This window comes from Dendrobates tinctorius, unplaced genomic scaffold (assembly GCF_039654945.1).
Source record: "Dendrobates tinctorius isolate UK_male_01 unplaced genomic scaffold, ASM3965494v1 ptg000028l, whole genome shotgun sequence".
In the NCBI taxonomy this organism is placed as follows: domain Eukaryota; kingdom Metazoa; phylum Chordata; class Amphibia; order Anura; family Dendrobatidae; genus Dendrobates; species Dendrobates tinctorius.
The window spans coordinates 64,039,760-64,058,618 of NW_027361696.1; positions in this window are offsets into that span (position 1 = coordinate 64,039,760).

Below are 18,859 nucleotides of genomic sequence, written 5' to 3' on the forward strand. Positions count from 1 at the left end.
GTACAGTGTACAGCTACTTCAACAGGCCAATGACATCCCCTTGGCTGGGCATCAAGGGAGAAAAAGGACTGAAAAGAGACTCACCCAAAGTTTTTACTGGCCGGGCGTCTCGCAGTCGGTAGCACATTATTGCCGCACCTGCGATGTGTGCCAGCGAATGCGGCATTCAGGAGCTCGACATAAGGTATCCCTGCCCATAATTGAGGAACCATTTCAACGTGTAGCCATCAATATCATAGGTCCTCTGGCCCACCCCAGCAGGTCGGGGAAAAAATATATCCTGACCGTGGTGGACTATGCCACTAGGTATCCTGAAGCTGTGGCCCTGTCCAGTATTACAGCAGTAAAGGTAGCTGAGGCCCTTGTTACCATCTTTACCCGGGTAGGGTTTCCTAGTGAAATATTGTCGGATCAAGGCACTCAGTTCATGTCAGATGTGGTCCAGTCCCTGTGGCATACCTGTGGTGTTCGAGCCATTCGCACCACCCCATACCACCCGCAGACCAACGGACTATGTGAACGCTTTAATGGAACCCTAAAAAATATGCTGAGGGCTTTTGTTGATGTTGAAAAAGACTGGGAAAAGTACCTGCCACATCTCCTCTTCGCCTATCGGGAGGTTCCCCAAGAGTCCACAGGGTTCTCTCCCTTCGAACTACTGTTTAGCCAGAAGGTCCGTGGGCCTCTCACTCTTCTGAAAGAACATTTGGAGGGAGACATCTCAGATACCGGAATGCCCATTGTTCCATATGTTCTAGAGCTCAGAGACCGTCTCGCCCAGCTAGCTACCTTCGCTACAGAACATCAGCGAATGGCCCAGTCCAGACAAAAAACCTAGTATGACCGTAATGCCAGGAATGGGAACTTATGGAAGGACAGCAAGTGCTCATGATTACTGCTTCCCCTGCCAACAAGCTTCAAGCAGTGTGGGAAGGCCCTTATCAGGTTGTCAAGAAAATTAATGACACTAACTATGTTATTGCCCTGGACTCTAGTGGTCGACGACAGAAAACCGTCCACATTAACATGCTGAAAGACTACCACGACCGATCTCTGCCTGTTCTAGCTGTCTGCCACCCCCCTAGTGATACCGCCGCCGACGAGTATCTCCCAGATCTCCTCCAGGTTGCCCAAGCAGGAGGATCACTGGAACACGTGCCCCTGGGCTCCCATTTATCGGATATACAAAAGGACGATATTGTCGCCGTACTAAGGCCGAGGGCTGCTGCTTTCTCCTCAAATCCAGGGAAGACTACTCTCACCAGCCACCATGTGGAAACCCCTGGACAACGCCCCATCCAGCAGGCAGCCTACCGGGTTCCAGAGGCTGTTCAAGGCATGATAAAGAACGAACTGGAGGAGATGAAACAACTGGGAGTTATTCAGCCATCTCACAGTTCTTGGGCCTCTCCTGTCGTCCTGGTCCCCAAGAAGGATGGTGACCACGTTAGACTTGAGCAAGGGGTACTGGCAGATACCCCTAACGGAGGACGCTCGGGAGCGCTCAGCCTTCATTACTCCATTTGGGCTTTATGAGTTCCTGGGAATGCCCTTTGGGATGAAAACTGCCCCCGCTACTTTCCAGAGACTGGTGGATTGACTGTTACAACAATGTCAGGACTTTGCCTGTGCTTACTTACTTGGGCATAGTGCTGGACTGTATCCTTACTGCAGAACTGACCATTCGCCCTGATAAGTGCCAAATAGGGATGGCTGAGGTGCAGTACCTCGGGCATAGAGTAGGGGGTGGGTCACTAAGGCCTGAGCCTGCCAAGGTGGAAGCCATTAGCAACTGGTGTAGACCCCAGACTAAAACGCAGGTACTTGCATTTTTAGGAACTGCTGGTTACTATCGCAAATTTGTTTCTTACTTCAGCACCTTGGCCAAGCCCCTAAGCGACCTGACCCGCAAGAACATGCCTAGGAATGTGACGTGGACGACGGCATGCGAGGATGCCTTTTCAGCGTTAAAGACTGCCCTCGTCACTGCTCCTGTCTTGGCTGCCCCGGATTATAAACGCAGGTTCCTCGTGCAGACAGATGCATCCACCTTTGGGATTGGGGCAGTACTTAGCCAAGTGAACGTCGCCGGAGAAGAACATCCTGTTGCTTTTGCCAGTCGGAAACTACTGGATCGGGAAGTTGCCTATGCCACTATTGAAAAGGAGTGCCTTGCCATCGTATGGGGGCTAAAAAAATTGCAGCCCTATTTGTATGGCAGAGACTTTACAATTGTTACAGACCACAACCCCCTCAGATGGCTGAATCGCGTATCAGGGGACAATGGAAGATTGCTGCGGTGGAGCTTGTCCTTACAACCCTACAGCTTCTCCATCCAATACAAGCGGGGAAGCCAACACCTGTGAGAGATCATTTGAAAGTTGTTTTGAGGAGCCCATGATGCCACTCTTCATAGGAGAATCAAATAGGAGAACTACTTGCAAGTGGCCAGCTTAACCCCTTCACCCCCAAGGGTGGTTTGCACGTTCATGACCGGGCCAATTTTTACAATTCTGACCACTGTACCTTTATGAGGTCATAACTCTGGAACGCTTCTATGGATCCCGGTGATTCTGACATTGTTTTCTCGTGACATATTGTACTTCATGTTAGTGGTAAAATTTCATTCAAATAACTTGCGTTTATTTGTGAAAAAAACGGAAATTTGGCAAAAATTTTGAAAATTTCGCAATTTTCCAACTTTGAATTTTTATGCCCTTAAATCACAGAGATACGGCACACAAAAAACTTGATAACTAACATTTCCCATATGTTTACTTTACATCAGCACAATTTTGGAACCAAAATTTTTTTTTGTTAGGAAGTTATAAGGGTTAAAAGTTGACCAGCGATTTCTCATTTTTACAACACCATTTTATTTTTAGGACCACATCACATTTGAAGCCACTTTGAGGGGTCTATATGATAGAAAATACCCAAAAGTGACACCATTCTAAAAACTGCACCCCTTAAGGTGCTCAAAACCACATTCAAGAAGTTTATTAACCCTTTAGGTGCGTCACAGGAATTTTTTTGAATATTTAAAAAAAAATGAACATCTAACTTTTTTTCACAAAAAAAATACTTCAGGTTCAATTTTTTTATTTTACCAAGGGTAACAGGAGAAATTGGACTGCAAAAGTTATTGTGCAATTTGTCCTGAGTACGCTGATACCTGATTTGTGGGGGGGAACGACTGTTTCGGCGCATGGCAGAGCTCAGAATGGAAGGAGCGCCGTTTGACTTTTTCAATGCAAAATTGGCTGGAATTCAGATCGGACGCCATGTCACGTTTGGAGAGTCCCTGATGTACCTAAACAGTGGAAACCCCCTACAAGTGACCCCATTTTGGAAACTAGACCCCCCAAGGAACTTATCTAGATATGTGGTGAGAACTTTGAACCCACAAGGGCTTTACAGAAGTTTATAACGTACAGCGGTACAATTAAAAAATCATATTTTTTCCACAAAAATGATCTTTTCACCCCAATTTTTATTTTCCCAAGGGTAACAGGACCCTAAAAGTTATTGTGCAATTTGTCCTGAGTATGCTAATACCCCACATGTGGGGGTAAACCACTATTTGGGCGCATGGCAGAGCTCGGAAGGGAAGCAGCGCCATTTGACGTTTTTGGCTGGAATTGAGATCGGACATCATGTCGCGATTGGAAAACCCCTGATGTACCAAAACAGTGGAAACCCCCCACAAATGACACCATTTTGGAAACTAGACCCCCTAAGGAACTTATCTAGATGTGTGGTGAGAACTTTGGTGAGTGACGTTTTGGAATGCAGACATTGATGGAATGGTCTGCGGGTGTCATGTTGCCTTTGGAGAGCCCCTAATGTACCTAAACAGTGGAAACTCCCCACAAATGACCCCATTTTGAAAACTAGACCCCCTAAGGAACTTATCTAGATGTGAGGTGAGCACTTTGAACCCCCAAGGGCTTCACAGAAGTTTATAATGCCCGGGCATGAAAATAAAAAAATCGTATTTTTTCCACAAACATGATCAATTAGTCCCCAATTTTTTCATTTTCCCAAGGGTAACAGGAGAAATTGGACCGCAAAAGTTGTTGTCCAATTTGTCCTGAGTGCGCTGACACCCCATATGTGGGAGAAAACTACTGTATGGGCACATGTCGGGTCTCGGAAGGGAAGTAGTGACGTTTTAGAATGCAGACTTTGATGGAATGGTCTGCGGGTGTCATGTGCGTTTGGAGAGCCCCTGATGTACCTAAACAATTGAAACTCCCAACAAGTGACCCCATTTTGGACACTAGACCCCCCCCACGGAACTTATCTAGATGTGTGGTGAGCACTTTGAACCCCCAAGTGCTTCACAGAAGTTTATAACGCTCGGACGTGAAAATAAAAAAATCATTTTTTTCCACAAAAATGATATTTTTGCCCCCCAATTTTTTATTTTCCTAAGGGTAACAGGAGAAATTGGACCCCAAAAATTGTTTTGAAATTTGTCCTGAGTAGGCTGATACCCTACATGTGGGGGTAAAACACTGTTTGGGCGCATGGCAGAGCTTGGAAGGGAAGGAGCACCATAGGACTTTTTCAACTCAGAATTGGCTGGAATTGAGATCAGACGCAATGTTGCATTTGATGTGCCCAAACAGTGGAAACCCCCAATTCTAACTCCAACCCGAACCCCAACACACCTCTAACCCTAATCTCAGCCCTAACCCAAGCCCTAACCCTAGCCCTAACCCTAGCCCTAACCCTAACCCTAACCCTAGCCCTAATGGAAAAATGGAAATAAATACATTTTTTTTAATTTTATTATTTTTCCCTAACTAAGGGGGTGATAACGGGGCGTTTGATTTACTATTTATGGCGGTTTTTATTTTTGGCAGCTGTCGCACGCTAAAAGACGCTTTTTATTGTAAAAATAGTTTTTGCATCACCACATATTGAGAGCTATAATTTTTCCGTATTTTGACCCACCGAGTCATGTGAGGTCTTATTTTTTGCGGGACGAGTTGACGTTTTTATTGGTACCATTTTCGGGCACGTGACATTTTTTGATCGCTTTTTATTCCGATTTTTGGGACGCAGAATGAACAAAATCCAGCGTTTCATGAATTTCTTTTGGGGGAGTGCGTTTACACCGTTGCGCGTGCGGTAAAATTGATAAAGCGGTTTTATTCTTCGGGTCAGTACGGTTACAGCGATACCTTATTTAGGTCATTTTTTTATGTTTTGGCGCTTTTATGCAATGAAAACAATTTTATATAAAAAATAATTATTTTTGCATCGCTTTATTCTGCGAGCTATAACTTTTTTATTTTTTCGCTGATGATGCTGTGTGATGGCTCGTTATTTGCAGGACAAGATGACGTTTTCAGCGGTACCATGGATATTTATATGCGTCTTTTTGATCGCGCGTTATTACACTTTTTGTTTGGCGGTATGATAATAAATCATTATTTTTTGCTTCGTTTTTTATTTTTAATTTTTTAGGGGTTCGCTAAAGGGGTTAACTAATGGGACAGTTTTATAGGGCGGGTCGTTACGGACGCGGCAATACCTAATATGTGTACTTTTATTGTTTTTTTGTTTTTTTTATTTTCAAAAAATGAATTTATTGGGGAATATTTTTTTTTTTTTTTTACTAATTTATTTGGCGATTTTTTTTAAATTATTTTTACACTTTTTTTTTAATTTTTTTTTACTTTATTACATAGTCCCAGGTGGGACATCACTGTCCTGTGACAGATCGCTGATCTGTCACATCACAGATCACTGTGACAGATCAGCAATCTGTCACAGGCAGTGCACAAGGCTTCCTCATGCCTGCGCTTTGCAGGCAGTGAGGAAGCCAGCTTCCTCCAGGCCCCCGAAGGCCCCCGTCGCCATCTTGGATCCGGGGGCCTGGAGGAAAGGAGTCCCCCGCAGCAGCGCTGCACATTGCGCTGCCGTGGGGGGCTCAGGGAAGCACGGAGGGAGCCCCCTCCCTGCCGATGCTTCCCTTTAACTCCCGGTACACCGCGATCATGTTTGATCGCGGTGTGCAAGGGGTTAACGTGTCGGGGGCGGTCCGTGACCGCCCCTGACACATAGTGCCGGGTGTCAGCTGTGATAATCAGCTGACACCCGGCCGCGATCAGCGGCGCTCACCACGTGGGCGCCGCTGATCGCGCTAGACGTACTATCCCGTCCATGGGCATAGGGGCCCGGGTCCCATGGACGGGATAGTACGTCTGATGTCAGGAAGGGGTTAAATACCTTTTCTCCTGATTTGCTACACCTGGCTATGAAGTTCAAAGCTCAATGAGGTTACAAAACCAATTTAGAGCTTCAGGAAGTCAGTAAAAAGTAGTTAGGAGTGTTCAAATCAAGAAAATGATTAGGGTTCCCATACTTTTGCACCGGTCAAATTTTGTTTAAATGCAGATTGCACATTTTCTGTTAGTACAATAAACCTCATTTGAATCCAGAAATATAACTGAGTCCATCAGTTATTAGATATATGAAGCTGAAATAGCTGTTGCAAAAACCAAAATTGTTATAAAGAAAAAAGGTTCACATTAATAGGGGTGCCCAAACTTTAACATATGACTGTAGTATACAGCACAGCCGCGTAGTATATAACACAACCCACATAGTATATAGCACAGTCCACATAGTATGTAGCACAGTCCACATAGTATGTAGCACAGCCCACATAGTATATAACACAGCCCACATAGTATATAGCACAGTCATGTATTATACAACACAGCCCACATAGTATATAGCACAGCCCACATAGTATATAGCACAGCTCATATAGTATATAGCACAGCAACGTAGTATATAACACAGCCCACATAGTATATAGCACAGCCACGTATTATATAATAAAGCCCACATAGTATACAGCACAGCCACATAGTATATAACACAGCCTACATATAGTATATAGCACAGCCCACATCTTCCCGCCCCCGAGAATGGACACACAGTCCAGTACTCACTGTTATATAAAAAAACCCCACAATCCTCACCTCTCCTCCTGCCCGCGCTGCTCCCGGCTTGTCTTCCTGTTCTATGTGCTAAAGCTGAGTAGTTGAAGTTTGGGGTTGGAGTTTTGGTGTTCTGTAGGTTGCTGTTGTATGTGTGTGTTTATCTCCTGGTCCCTGTTCCCATTTAGTTTATTCCTCCCTGTCCCTAGCCTCCTTTCTTATTGTTGGTTACTGCTTTTGCATGATAGAGGTTTTCTGTTATCCCTGTTTTGTCTTTGTGTCTGGTTATTACTCTTAATTTCTGTCCTATGCCTCATGGGGTGAAGGAGGGGACAGATTAGGATTTTTACAAGAGCATAGTAAGGTTGGAGACTGGGGTCTCTCTACCTTTAAGAGTACCCCCAGGACAGGAATAATTATGGTCCCAGTTCCAGGGAGAGTTTAAGGCTCCCCTTCCTTACTGAAGACCGTCACAGCGTGACACCCAGTATGTTTTGTGGCTGTCTTAGGCTGTGTTCACACACATGGTTTTTTTAGCGGTATTTTTAGCAGTTTTTCCAATAAAACCGCTAAAAATAAGCTTCCCATTCATTCCTATACATTTTGCACTTTTTGTGCATATTGATGCGGTTTTTTACCGCTAAAAAAACGCATTGCGGTAAAAAAACGCAGCATGCTCATTAATCTCACGGATTTTTCCGTGTTTCTGGCTATTTCTATGCGTTTTGAAAACGCGCGGAAAAAAATGCATAAAAACCGCGCATTTTCTGCGCAGAAAACGTGCAGAAAAAAACGCGCGCTTTCTTGGAAGGGAGTCAGGTTTTTCAGCAGAAATTTTCTGCTACGTGTGCACTTAGCCTTAAAGCCGTGAAACATCCAGCCACTCGGACTCGATCATCTCACTCAAGCATCCACGATACTCTGTGCACACCCGATCACCCTAGGCAAACTCGAGTTAATGAGCACTTGCGCTCATCACTAATGATGATTTGCTTTTACAGGTCAACTTATGTTCTAGAAAAGGGCATTATGTGTTTTAAAGGGGGATTATGACTGGTTTAGGGGGTGCAATACTTGTCTTGATCTAGGAGCTAGCAATCCAAACTATGCCACTCTTAAATAATTATTATTATTTATACATGTATTATTTTATTTGTATAGTATAAATATTTATTAATTATTTCATAATATTGATATTATTTATATTACATACTGTATATATTTATTCGTAATATATTTCCATGTAGTGCTAGAAATCCATGCTATCCCACTGTTAATGATTATTATATTTATTGTACATTTATATTTATTATTGTTTGTGTGTGTGTACATATGTGAGGAATAACAGCTGGGGGGGGTCAAGCAGATCCAGTTTGCCAATAGTTTGTCAGGGGACACAATTGACTGGCGATTGGACGAGATCACGCAGCTTCCACTATTTGGCCAGTTATTGACAAACAGTGAGCATACAATATATACGCCTCCGATTCCAAAGCATGGACTATATGTATACCCCGGTATAGTCACTGTCATCTCCACAACAACAAAAAGAAAACCTACTAGCTGCCATCACTAATCATTTATACAGGCCGATTGGACCCCCGTTACAGGTAGCGTATGGCTTCAGGGGTGCGGTTCACAGAACAAGTGGAACAGAGCTATTAAAAATTATATATTTAATACGGAAAGGTAGACAGTGTTTATAAAAAATATACAAAGATGATACAAAACGAGAACAAAACAATATGGTATTTACAATTACATGAAATAAAAGGGATAACAACAGAAAATTACTAAACCTATGTCATGGAAATGGCTCATAGCTTAGTGGAGGGAAGTACTCTTTAGGAAAATGAACAGAACCACATTAAGCTGTACCTTCCAAGACTGAACTCTAATTCTGCTTTTCATTAGATCAAGGTTATGCCCACATACCTCCCCTTGGTGAGATCATGTGGGGGCTGGTTGCAGGATGTGCTGGGTCTTTCAGAATTTTAATGAGATCCCCAAAATACAGGATATCTTCGTTCTTGGAGGTGACAGACTGTAGATATTATCGTTATGTTTCCTACTAGCTGAAGAGCCCGGCGCTGCCCGAGCATAGTAACTAACTACGGTTAGTTATAACAAATTATAATGATTGTATCTATATATAAAGCTGAGTGTATAGCCCCGCCCACGCCGCATAGCCACATTCACTATAATATCCCACATCATATCGTCAGCCAGAGCTACCGGACTACTACCCCTAATATCCCACATTGTCCTGTCAGTGCCACCAGACTGCTAATATCCCACATCATCCTGTCAGCCATAGCCACTGGACTACTACCCCTAATATCCCACATCATCCCGTCACAGCTGCTGTATATGGGCACGGGAGGAGGGGATTCATTTCTGTCATGTTCTCTCCTTTCTGGGTGGCAGACAATGGCTGTGAGCTTATGTTCCCGGGGATGCTAGATTTCTCTCACCATGTCAGTGTCTGCTGAGGTGTTTTCTGAAGTTGGAAAACTATTGCTCATAGCAACCAATCACAGCTTAGATTCTTTTAAACAGCTCTGGTGAAATGAAAGATGCTTAGTGATTGGTTGCAAGGAAAACTGTTGCTCATAGCAACTAATCACAGCTCAGCTTCTTTTAAACAGCTCTGGTGAAATGAAAAATGCTTCGTGATTGGTTGGTGATACACACACACACATTCATTTTTATATACAGTGGGGAAAAAAAGTATTTAGTCAGTCAGCAATAGTGCAAGTTCCACCACTTAAAAAGATGAGAGGAGTCTGTAATTTACATCATAGGTAGACCTCAACTATGGGAGACAAACTGAGAAAAAAAAATCCAGAAAATCACATTGTCTGTTTTTTTTTTCATTTTATTTGCATATTATGGTGGAAAATAAGTATTTGGTCAGAAACAAGCAATCAAGATTTCTGGCTCTCACAGACCTGTAACTTCTTCTTTAAGAGTCTCCTCTTTCCTCCACTCATTACCTGTAGTAATGGCACCTGTTTAAACTTGTTATCAGTATAAAAAGACACCTGTGCACACCCTCAAACAGTCTGACTCCAAACTCCACTATGGTGAAGACCAAAGAGCTGTCAAAGGACACCAGAAACAAAATTGTAGCCCTGCACCAGGCTGGGAAGACTGAATCTGCAATAGCCAACCAGCTTGGAGTGAAGAAATCAACTGTGGGAGCAATAATTAGAAAATGGAAGACATACAAGACCACTGATAATCTCCCTCGATCTGGTGCTCCACGCAAAATCCCACCCCGTGGGGTCAGAATGATCACAAGAACGGTGAGCAAAAATCCCAGAACCACGCGGGGGGACCTAGTGAATGAACTGCAGAGAGCTGGGACCAATGTAACAAGGCCTACCATAAGTAACACACTACGCCACCATGGACTCAGATCCTGCAGTGCCAGACGTGTCCCACTGCTTAAGCCTGTACATGTCCGGGCCCGTCTGAAGTTTGCTAGAGAGCATTTGGATGATCCAGAGGAGTTTTGGGAGAATGTCCTATGGTCTGATGAAACCAAACTGGAACTGTTTGGTAGAAACACAACTTGTCGTGTTTGGAGGAAAAAGAATACTGAGTTGCATCCATCAAACACCATACCTACTGTAAAGCATGGTGGTGGAAACATCATGCTTTGGGGCTGTTTCTCTGCAAAGGGGCCAGGACGACTGATCCGGGTACATGAAAGAATGAATGGGGCCATGTATCGTGAGATTTTGAGTGCAAACCTCCTTCCATCAGCAAGGGCATTGAAGATGAAACGTGGCTGGGTCTTTCAACATGACAATGATCCAAAGCACACCGCCAGGGCAACGAAGGAGTGGCTTCGTAAGAAGCATTTCAAGGTCCTGGAGTGGCCTAGCCAGTCTCCAGATCTCAACCCTATAGAAAACCTTTGGAGGGAGTTGAAAGTCCGTGTTGCCAAGCGAAAAGCCAAAAACATCACTGCTCTAGAGGAGATCTGCATGGAGGAATGGGCCAACATACCAACAACAGTGTGTGGCAACCTTGTGAAGACTTACAGAAAACGTTTGACCTCTGTCATTGCCAACAAAGGATATATCACAAAGTATTGAGATGAAATTTTGTTTCTGACCAAATACTTATTTTCCACCATAATATGCAAATAAAATGAAAAAAAAAACAGACAATGTGATTTTCTGGATTTTTTTTTCTCAGTTTGTCTCCCATAGTTGAGGTCTACCTATGATGTAAATTACAGACGCCTCTCATCTTTTTAAGTGGTGGAACTTGCACTATTGCTGACTGACTAAATACTTTTTTTCCCCACTGTATAGAGATTGCGATTTTACCTTTCTATAGAGCTGAAAAGTGGCCTGGAAAGTATTATCCATTGGGCCGTTATTAAGCTGGAGGGGTTAGAATGGCCTTATGGTGATTTCAATGAAAGTGTCATGTTTGTCCCTTTGCTGCGACAACTAAAATATATCTCCCATAAATATTGGATTGAAGCAAACTCCAATATTCACCACAACTACTGGCTGCCAAAAGTCTGGAAGCCAAGCTTTGATCAGAGGAAGCTTATGCTTGGGAAGCATTCTTCCCTGCCTCTGAGTAAACAAATCTCAGTCTAGATATCTTTTACCCACATCAAATCTCCTGATGTAATTACCTGGTCACTACAGGCGGCCCTTACGTCAGTGGAGGTTGACGTGTCAGCTCTCACTAACCCAGTTATCAGTAGTTTCTCACTTTCCAATTATAATTAGTTTCTCTCTTCCCCAGCACCAATTGCTTCCATATGTTGAATGTGAGGGTGATATGTCCCCTCTCTGGAGATGTCTGTGTGGATTTTTAATTTTTCTCTACAACAACATATATATGAAATTAAGGCCTCGCTCTCAAGTCTGTGTTTAAAGACATGTGTAAAAAAAAGGAACCTGTGTCAATCAGTGTTGTACATCCATGTGTCCATTTTTCTATCAGTGTGTCCGTTTTACCATCAGTGTGTCATCCATGTGTCCGTTTTACCATCAGTGTGTCATCCATGTGTCCGTTTTACCATCAGTGTGTTATCCGTGTGTCCATGTTTACCATCAGCATGTCATCCATGTGTCCGTTTTACCATCAGTGTGTCATCCCTGTGTCTGTTTTTACCATCAATGTGTCATCCGTGTGTCCTTTTTACCATCAGTGTGTCATCCTTGTGTCCGTTATTACCATCAGTGTGTCATCCGTGTGTCCGTTTCTACCATTAGTGTGTCATCAGTATGTCCTTTTTACCATCAGTGTGTCATCCGTGTGTCCTTTTTACCATCAGTGTGTCATCCTTGTGCCCGTTTTTACCATCAGTGTGTCATCTGCGTGTCCCTTTTTACCATCAGTGTGTCATCCGCGTGTCTGTTTTTACCATAAGTATGTCATCAGTATGTCCTTTTTACCATCAGGTTTTCATCTGTGTGTTCATTTTTACCATCAGTGTGTCATCCATGTGTCCGTTTTTACCATCAGTGTGTTATCCGTGTCCGTTTTTACCATCAGTGTGTCATCTGTGTGTCCGTTTTTACCATCAGTGTGTCATCAATGTCCATTTTTACCATCAGTGTGTCATCTGTGTGTCCGTTTTTACCATCAGTGTGTCATCAATGTCCATTTTTACCATCAGTGTGTCATCCGTGTGTCAATTTTTACCACCAGTGTGTCATCCATGTGTCCTTTTTTACCATCAGTGTGTCATCTGTGTCCATTTTTACCATCAGTGTGCCATCCGTGTGTCCGTTTTTACCATCAGTGTCTCATCCGTGTGCCCGTTTTTACCATCAGTGTGTCATCCTTGTGTCCATTTTTACCATCAGTGTGTCATCTGTGTGTCCGTTTTTACCATCAGTGTGTCATCCACGTGTCCGTTTTTACCATCAGTGTGTCATCTGTGTGTCCGTTTTTACATTCAGTGTGTCATCCGTGTGTCCGTTTCTACCATGAGTGTGTCATCTGTGTGTCCTTTTTACCATCACTGTGTCATACACGTGTCCGTTTTTACCATCAGTGTGTCATCCGTGTGTCCGATTTTACCATCAGTGTGTCATCTGTGTGTCCGTTTTTACCATCAGTGTGTCATCCGTGTGTCAATTTTTACGACCAGTGTCATCCATGTGTCCGTTTTTACCATCATTGTGTCATCCGTGTGTCCGTTTTTACCATCAGTGTGTCACCCGTGTGTCCTTTTTACCATCAGTGTGTCATCCGAGTGTCCGTTTTTACCATCAGTGTGTCACCCGTGTGTCCTTTTTACCATCAGTGTTGTCATCCCTGTGTCTGTTTTTTCCATCAGTGTGTCATCTGTGTGTCCTCTTTACCATCAGTGTGTCATCCGAGTGTCCGTTTTTACCATCAGTGTGTCACCCGTGTGTCCATTTTTACCATCAGTGTGTCATCCGTGTGTCAATTTTTACCACCAGTGTGTCATCCATGTGTCCTTTTTTACCATCAGTGTGTCATCTGTGTCCATTTTTACCATCAGTGTGCCATCCGTGTGTCCGTTTTTACCATCAGTGTCTCATCCGTGTGCCCGTTTTTACCATCAGTGTGTCATCCTTGTGTCCATTTTTACCATCAGTGTGTCATCCGTGTGTCCTTTTTACCATCAGTGTGTCATCCTTGTGCCCGTTTTTACCATCAGTGTGTCATCTGCGTGTCCCTTTTTACCATCAGTGTGTCATCCGCGTGTCTGTTTTTACCATAAGTATGTCATCAGTATGTCCTTTTTACCATCAGGTTTTCATCTGTGTGTTCATTTTTACCATCAGTGTGTCATCCATGTGTCCGTTTTTACCATCAGTGTGTTATCCGTGTCCGTTTTTACCATCAGTGTGTCATCTGTGTGTCCGTTTTTACCATCAGTGTGTCATCAATGTCCATTTTTACCATCAGTGTGTCATCTGTGTGTCCGTTTTTACCATCAGTGTGTCATCAATGTCCATTTTTACCATCAGTGTGTCATCCGTGTGTCAATTTTTACCACCAGTGTGTCATCCATGTGTCCTTTTTTACCATCAGTGTGTCATCTGTGTCCATTTTTACCATCAGTGTGCCATCCGTGTGTCCGTTTTTACCATCAGTGTCTCATCCGTGTGCCCGTTTTTACCATCAGTGTGTCATCCTTGTGTCCATTTTTACCATCAGTGTGTCATCTGTGTGTCCGTTTTTACCATCAGTGTGTCATCCACGTGTCCGTTTTTACCATCAGTGTGTCATCTGTGTGTCCGTTTTTACATTCAGTGTGTCATCCGTGTGTCCGTTTCTACCATGAGTGTGTCATCTGTGTGTCCTTTTTACCATCACTGTGTCATACACGTGTCCGTTTTTACCATCAGTGTGTCATCCGTGTGTCCGATTTTACCATCAGTGTGTCATCTGTGTGTCCGTTTTTACCATCAGTGTGTCATCCGTGTGTCAATTTTTACGACCAGTGTCATCCATGTGTCCGTTTTTACCATCATTGTGTCATCCGTGTGTCCGTTTTTACCATCAGTGTGTCACCCGTGTGTCCTTTTTACCATCAGTGTGTCATCCGAGTGTCCGTTTTTACCATCAGTGTGTCACCCGTGTGTCCTTTTTACCATCAGTGTTGTCATCCCTGTGTCTGTTTTTTCCATCAGTGTGTCATCTGTGTGTCCTCTTTACCATCAGTGTGTCATCCGAGTGTCCGTTTTTACCATCAGTGTGTCACCCGTGTGTCCTTTTTACCATCAGTGTTGTCATCCGTGTGTCTGTTTTTTCCATCAGTGTGTCATCCGTGTGTCCTCTTTACCATCAGTGTGTCATCCGTGTGTCCTCTTTACCATCAGTGTGTCATCCTTGTGTCCGTTCTTATCATCAGTGTGTCATCCGTGTGTCCGTTGTTACCATCAGTGTGTCATCTGTTTCCTTTTTACCATCATTGTGTCATTCGTGTGTCCTTTTTACCATCAGTGTGTTATCTATATGTCCTTTTTACCATCAGTGTGTCATCCATGTGTCCGTTTTTATCATCAGTGTGTCATCCATGTGTCCGTTGTTACCATCAGTGTGTCATCCGTGTTTCCTTTTTATCATCAGTGTGTCATTCGTGTGTTCTTTTTACCATCAGTGTGTTATCCATGTGTCCTTTTTACCATCAGGGTGTCATCAGTGTGCCCAATTTACCATCAGTGTGTCATCTGAGTGTCCGTTTTTACATTCAGTGTGTCATCCGTGTGTCCGTTTTTACCATCAGTGTGTCATCCGTGTGTCCTTTTTACCATCACTGTGTCATACATGTGTCCGTTTTTACCATCAGTGTGTCATCAATGTCCATTTTTACCATCAGTGTGTCATCTGTGTGTCCGTTTTTACCATCAGTGTGTCATCAATGTCCATTTTTACCATCAGTGTGTCATCCGTGTGTCAATTTTTACCACCAGTGTGTCATCCATGTGTCCTTTTTTACCATCAGTGTGTCATCTGTGTCCATTTTTACCATCAGTGTGCCATCCGTGTGTCCGTTTTTACCATCAGTGTCTCATCCGTGTGCCCGTTTTTACCATCAGTGTGTCATCCTTGTGTCCATTTTTACCATCAGTGTGTCATCTGTGTGTCCGTTTTTACCATCAGTGTGTCATCCACGTGTCCGTTTTTACCATCAGTGTGTCATCTGTGTGTCCGTTTTTACATTCAGTGTGTCATCCGTGTGTCCGTTTCTACCATGAGTGTGTCATCTGTGTGTCCTTTTTACCATCACTGTGTCATACACGTGTCCGTTTTTACCATCAGTGTGTCATCCGTGTGTCCGATTTTACCATCAGTGTGTCATCTGTGTGTCCGTTTTTACCATCAGTGTGTCATCCGTGTGTCAATTTTTACGACCAGTGTCATCCATGTGTCCGTTTTTACCATCATTGTGTCATCCGTGTGTCCGTTTTTACCATCAGTGTGTCACCCGTGTGTCCTTTTTACCATCAGTGTGTCATCCGAGTGTCCGTTTTTACCATCAGTGTGTCACCCGTGTGTCCTTTTTACCATCAGTGTTGTCATCCCTGTGTCTGTTTTTTCCATCAGTGTGTCATCTGTGTGTCCTCTTTACCATCAGTGTGTCATCCGAGTGTCCGTTTTTACCATCAGTGTGTCACCCGTGTGTCCATTTTTACCATCAGTGTGTCATCCGTGTGTCAATTTTTACCACCAGTGTGTCATCCATGTGTCCTTTTTTACCATCAGTGTGTCATCTGTGTCCATTTTTACCATCAGTGTGCCATCCGTGTGTCCGTTTTTACCATCAGTGTCTCATCCGTGTGCCCGTTTTTACCATCAGTGTGTCATCCTTGTGTCCATTTTTACCATCAGTGTGTCATCCGTGTGTCCTTTTTACCATCAGTGTGTCATCCTTGTGCCCGTTTTTACCATCAGTGTGTCATCTGCGTGTCCCTTTTTACCATCAGTGTGTCATCCGCGTGTCTGTTTTTACCATAAGTATGTCATCAGTATGTCCTTTTTACCATCAGGTTTTCATCTGTGTGTTCATTTTTACCATCAGTGTGTCATCCATGTGTCCGTTTTTACCATCAGTGTGTTATCCGTGTCCGTTTTTACCATCAGTGTGTCATCTGTGTGTCCGTTTTTACCATCAGTGTGTCATCAATGTCCATTTTTACCATCAGTGTGTCATCTGTGTGTCCGTTTTTACCATCAGTGTGTCATCAATGTCCATTTTTACCATCAGTGTGTCATCCGTGTGTCAATTTTTACCACCAGTGTGTCATCCATGTGTCCTTTTTTACCATCAGTGTGTCATCTGTGTCCATTTTTACCATCAGTGTGCCATCCGTGTGTCCGTTTTTACCATCAGTGTCTCATCCGTGTGCCCGTTTTTACCATCAGTGTGTCATCCTTGTGTCCTTTTTACCATCACTGTGTCATACACGTGTCCGTTTTTACCATCAGTGTGTCATCCGTGTGTCCGATTTTACCATCAGTGTGTCATCTGTGTGTCCGTTTTTACCATCAGTGTGTCATCCGTGTGTCAATTTTTACGACCAGTGTCATCCATGTGTCCGTTTTTACCATCATTGTGTCATCCGTGTGTCCGTTTTTACCATCAGTGTGTCACCCGTGTGTCCTTTTTACCATCAGTGTGTCATCCGAGTGTCCGTTTTTACCATCAGTGTGTCACCCGTGTGTCCTTTTTACCATCAGTGTTGTCATCCCTGTGTCTGTTTTTTCCATCAGTGTGTCATCTGTGTGTCCTCTTTACCATCAGTGTGTCATCCGAGTGTCCGTTTTTACCATCAGTGTGTCACCCGTGTGTCCTTTTTACCATCAGTGTTGTCATCCGTGTGTCTGTTTTTTCCATCAGTGTGTCATCCGTGTGTCCTCTTTACCATCAGTGTGTCATCCGTGTGTCCTCTTTACCATCAGTGTGTCATCCTTGTGTCCGTTCTTATCATCAGTGTGTCATCCGTGTGTCCGTTGTTACCATCAGTGTGTCATCTGTTTCCTTTTTACCATCATTGTGTCATTCGTGTGTCCTTTTTACCATCAGTGTGTTATCTATATGTCCTTTTTACCATCAGTGTGTCATCCATGTGTCCGTTTTTATCATCAGTGTGTCATCCATGTGTCCGTTGTTACCATCAGTGTGTCATCCGTGTTTCCTTTTTATCATCAGTGTGTCATTCGTGTGTTCTTTTTACCATCAGTGTGTTATCCATGTGTCCTTTTTACCATCAGGGTGTCATCAGTGTGCCCAATTTACCATCAGTGTGTCATCTGAGTGTCCGTTTTTACATTCAGTGTGTCATCCGTGTGTCCGTTTTTACCATCAGTGTGTCATCCGTGTGTCCTTTTTACCATCACTGTGTCATACATGTGTCCGTTTTTACCATTAGTGTGTCATCCGTGTCCATTTTTACCATCAGTGTGTCATCCGTGTGTCAATTTTTACCACCAGTGTGTCATCCATGTGTCCGTTTTTACCATCAGTGTGTCATCCGTGTGTCCGTTTTCTCCATCAGTGTGCCATCCATGTGTCCGTTTTTACCATCAGCGTGTCATCCGTGTGTCCGTTTTCTCCATCAGTGTGTCATCCGTGTGTCCATTTTTACCATCAGTGTGTCATCCATGTGTCCTTTTTAGTATCATCCGCGTGTCCGTTTTTACCATCAGTGTGTCATCCGTGTGTCCGTTTTTACCATCAGTGTGTCATCCGTGTGTCCTTTTTAGTATCATCCGTGTGTCCGTTTTTACCATCAGTGTGTCTTCCGAGTGTCCGTTTTTACCATCAGTGTGTCATCCATGTGTCCGTTTTTACCATCAGTGTGTTATCCGTGTCCGTTTTTGCCATCAGTGTGTCATCTGTGTGTCCGTTTTTACCATCAGTGTGTCATCAATGTCCATTTTTACCATCAGTGTGTCATCTGTGTGTCCGTTTTTACCATCAGTGTGTCATCAATGTCCATTTTTACCATCAGTGTGTCATCCGTGTGTCAATTTTTACCACCAGTGTGTCATCCATGTGTCCTTTTTTACCATCAGTGTGCCATCTGTGTCCATTTTTACCATCAGTGTGCCATCCGTGTGTCCGTTTTTACCATCAGTGTGTCATCAGTGTCCATTTTTACCATCAGTGTGTCATCCGTGTGTCCTTTTTTACCATCAGTGTCTCATCCGTGTGCCCGTTTTTACCATCAGTGTGTCATCCTTGTGTCCATTTTTACCATCAGTGTGTCATCTGTGTGTCCGTTTTTACCATCAGTGTGTCATCAGTGTCCATTTTTACCATCAGTGTGTCATCCGTGTGTCCATTTTTACCATCAGTGTGTCATCAGTGTGTCATCTGTGTGTCAATTTTTACCACCAGTGTGTCATCCATGTGTCCTTTTTTACCAGTGTGT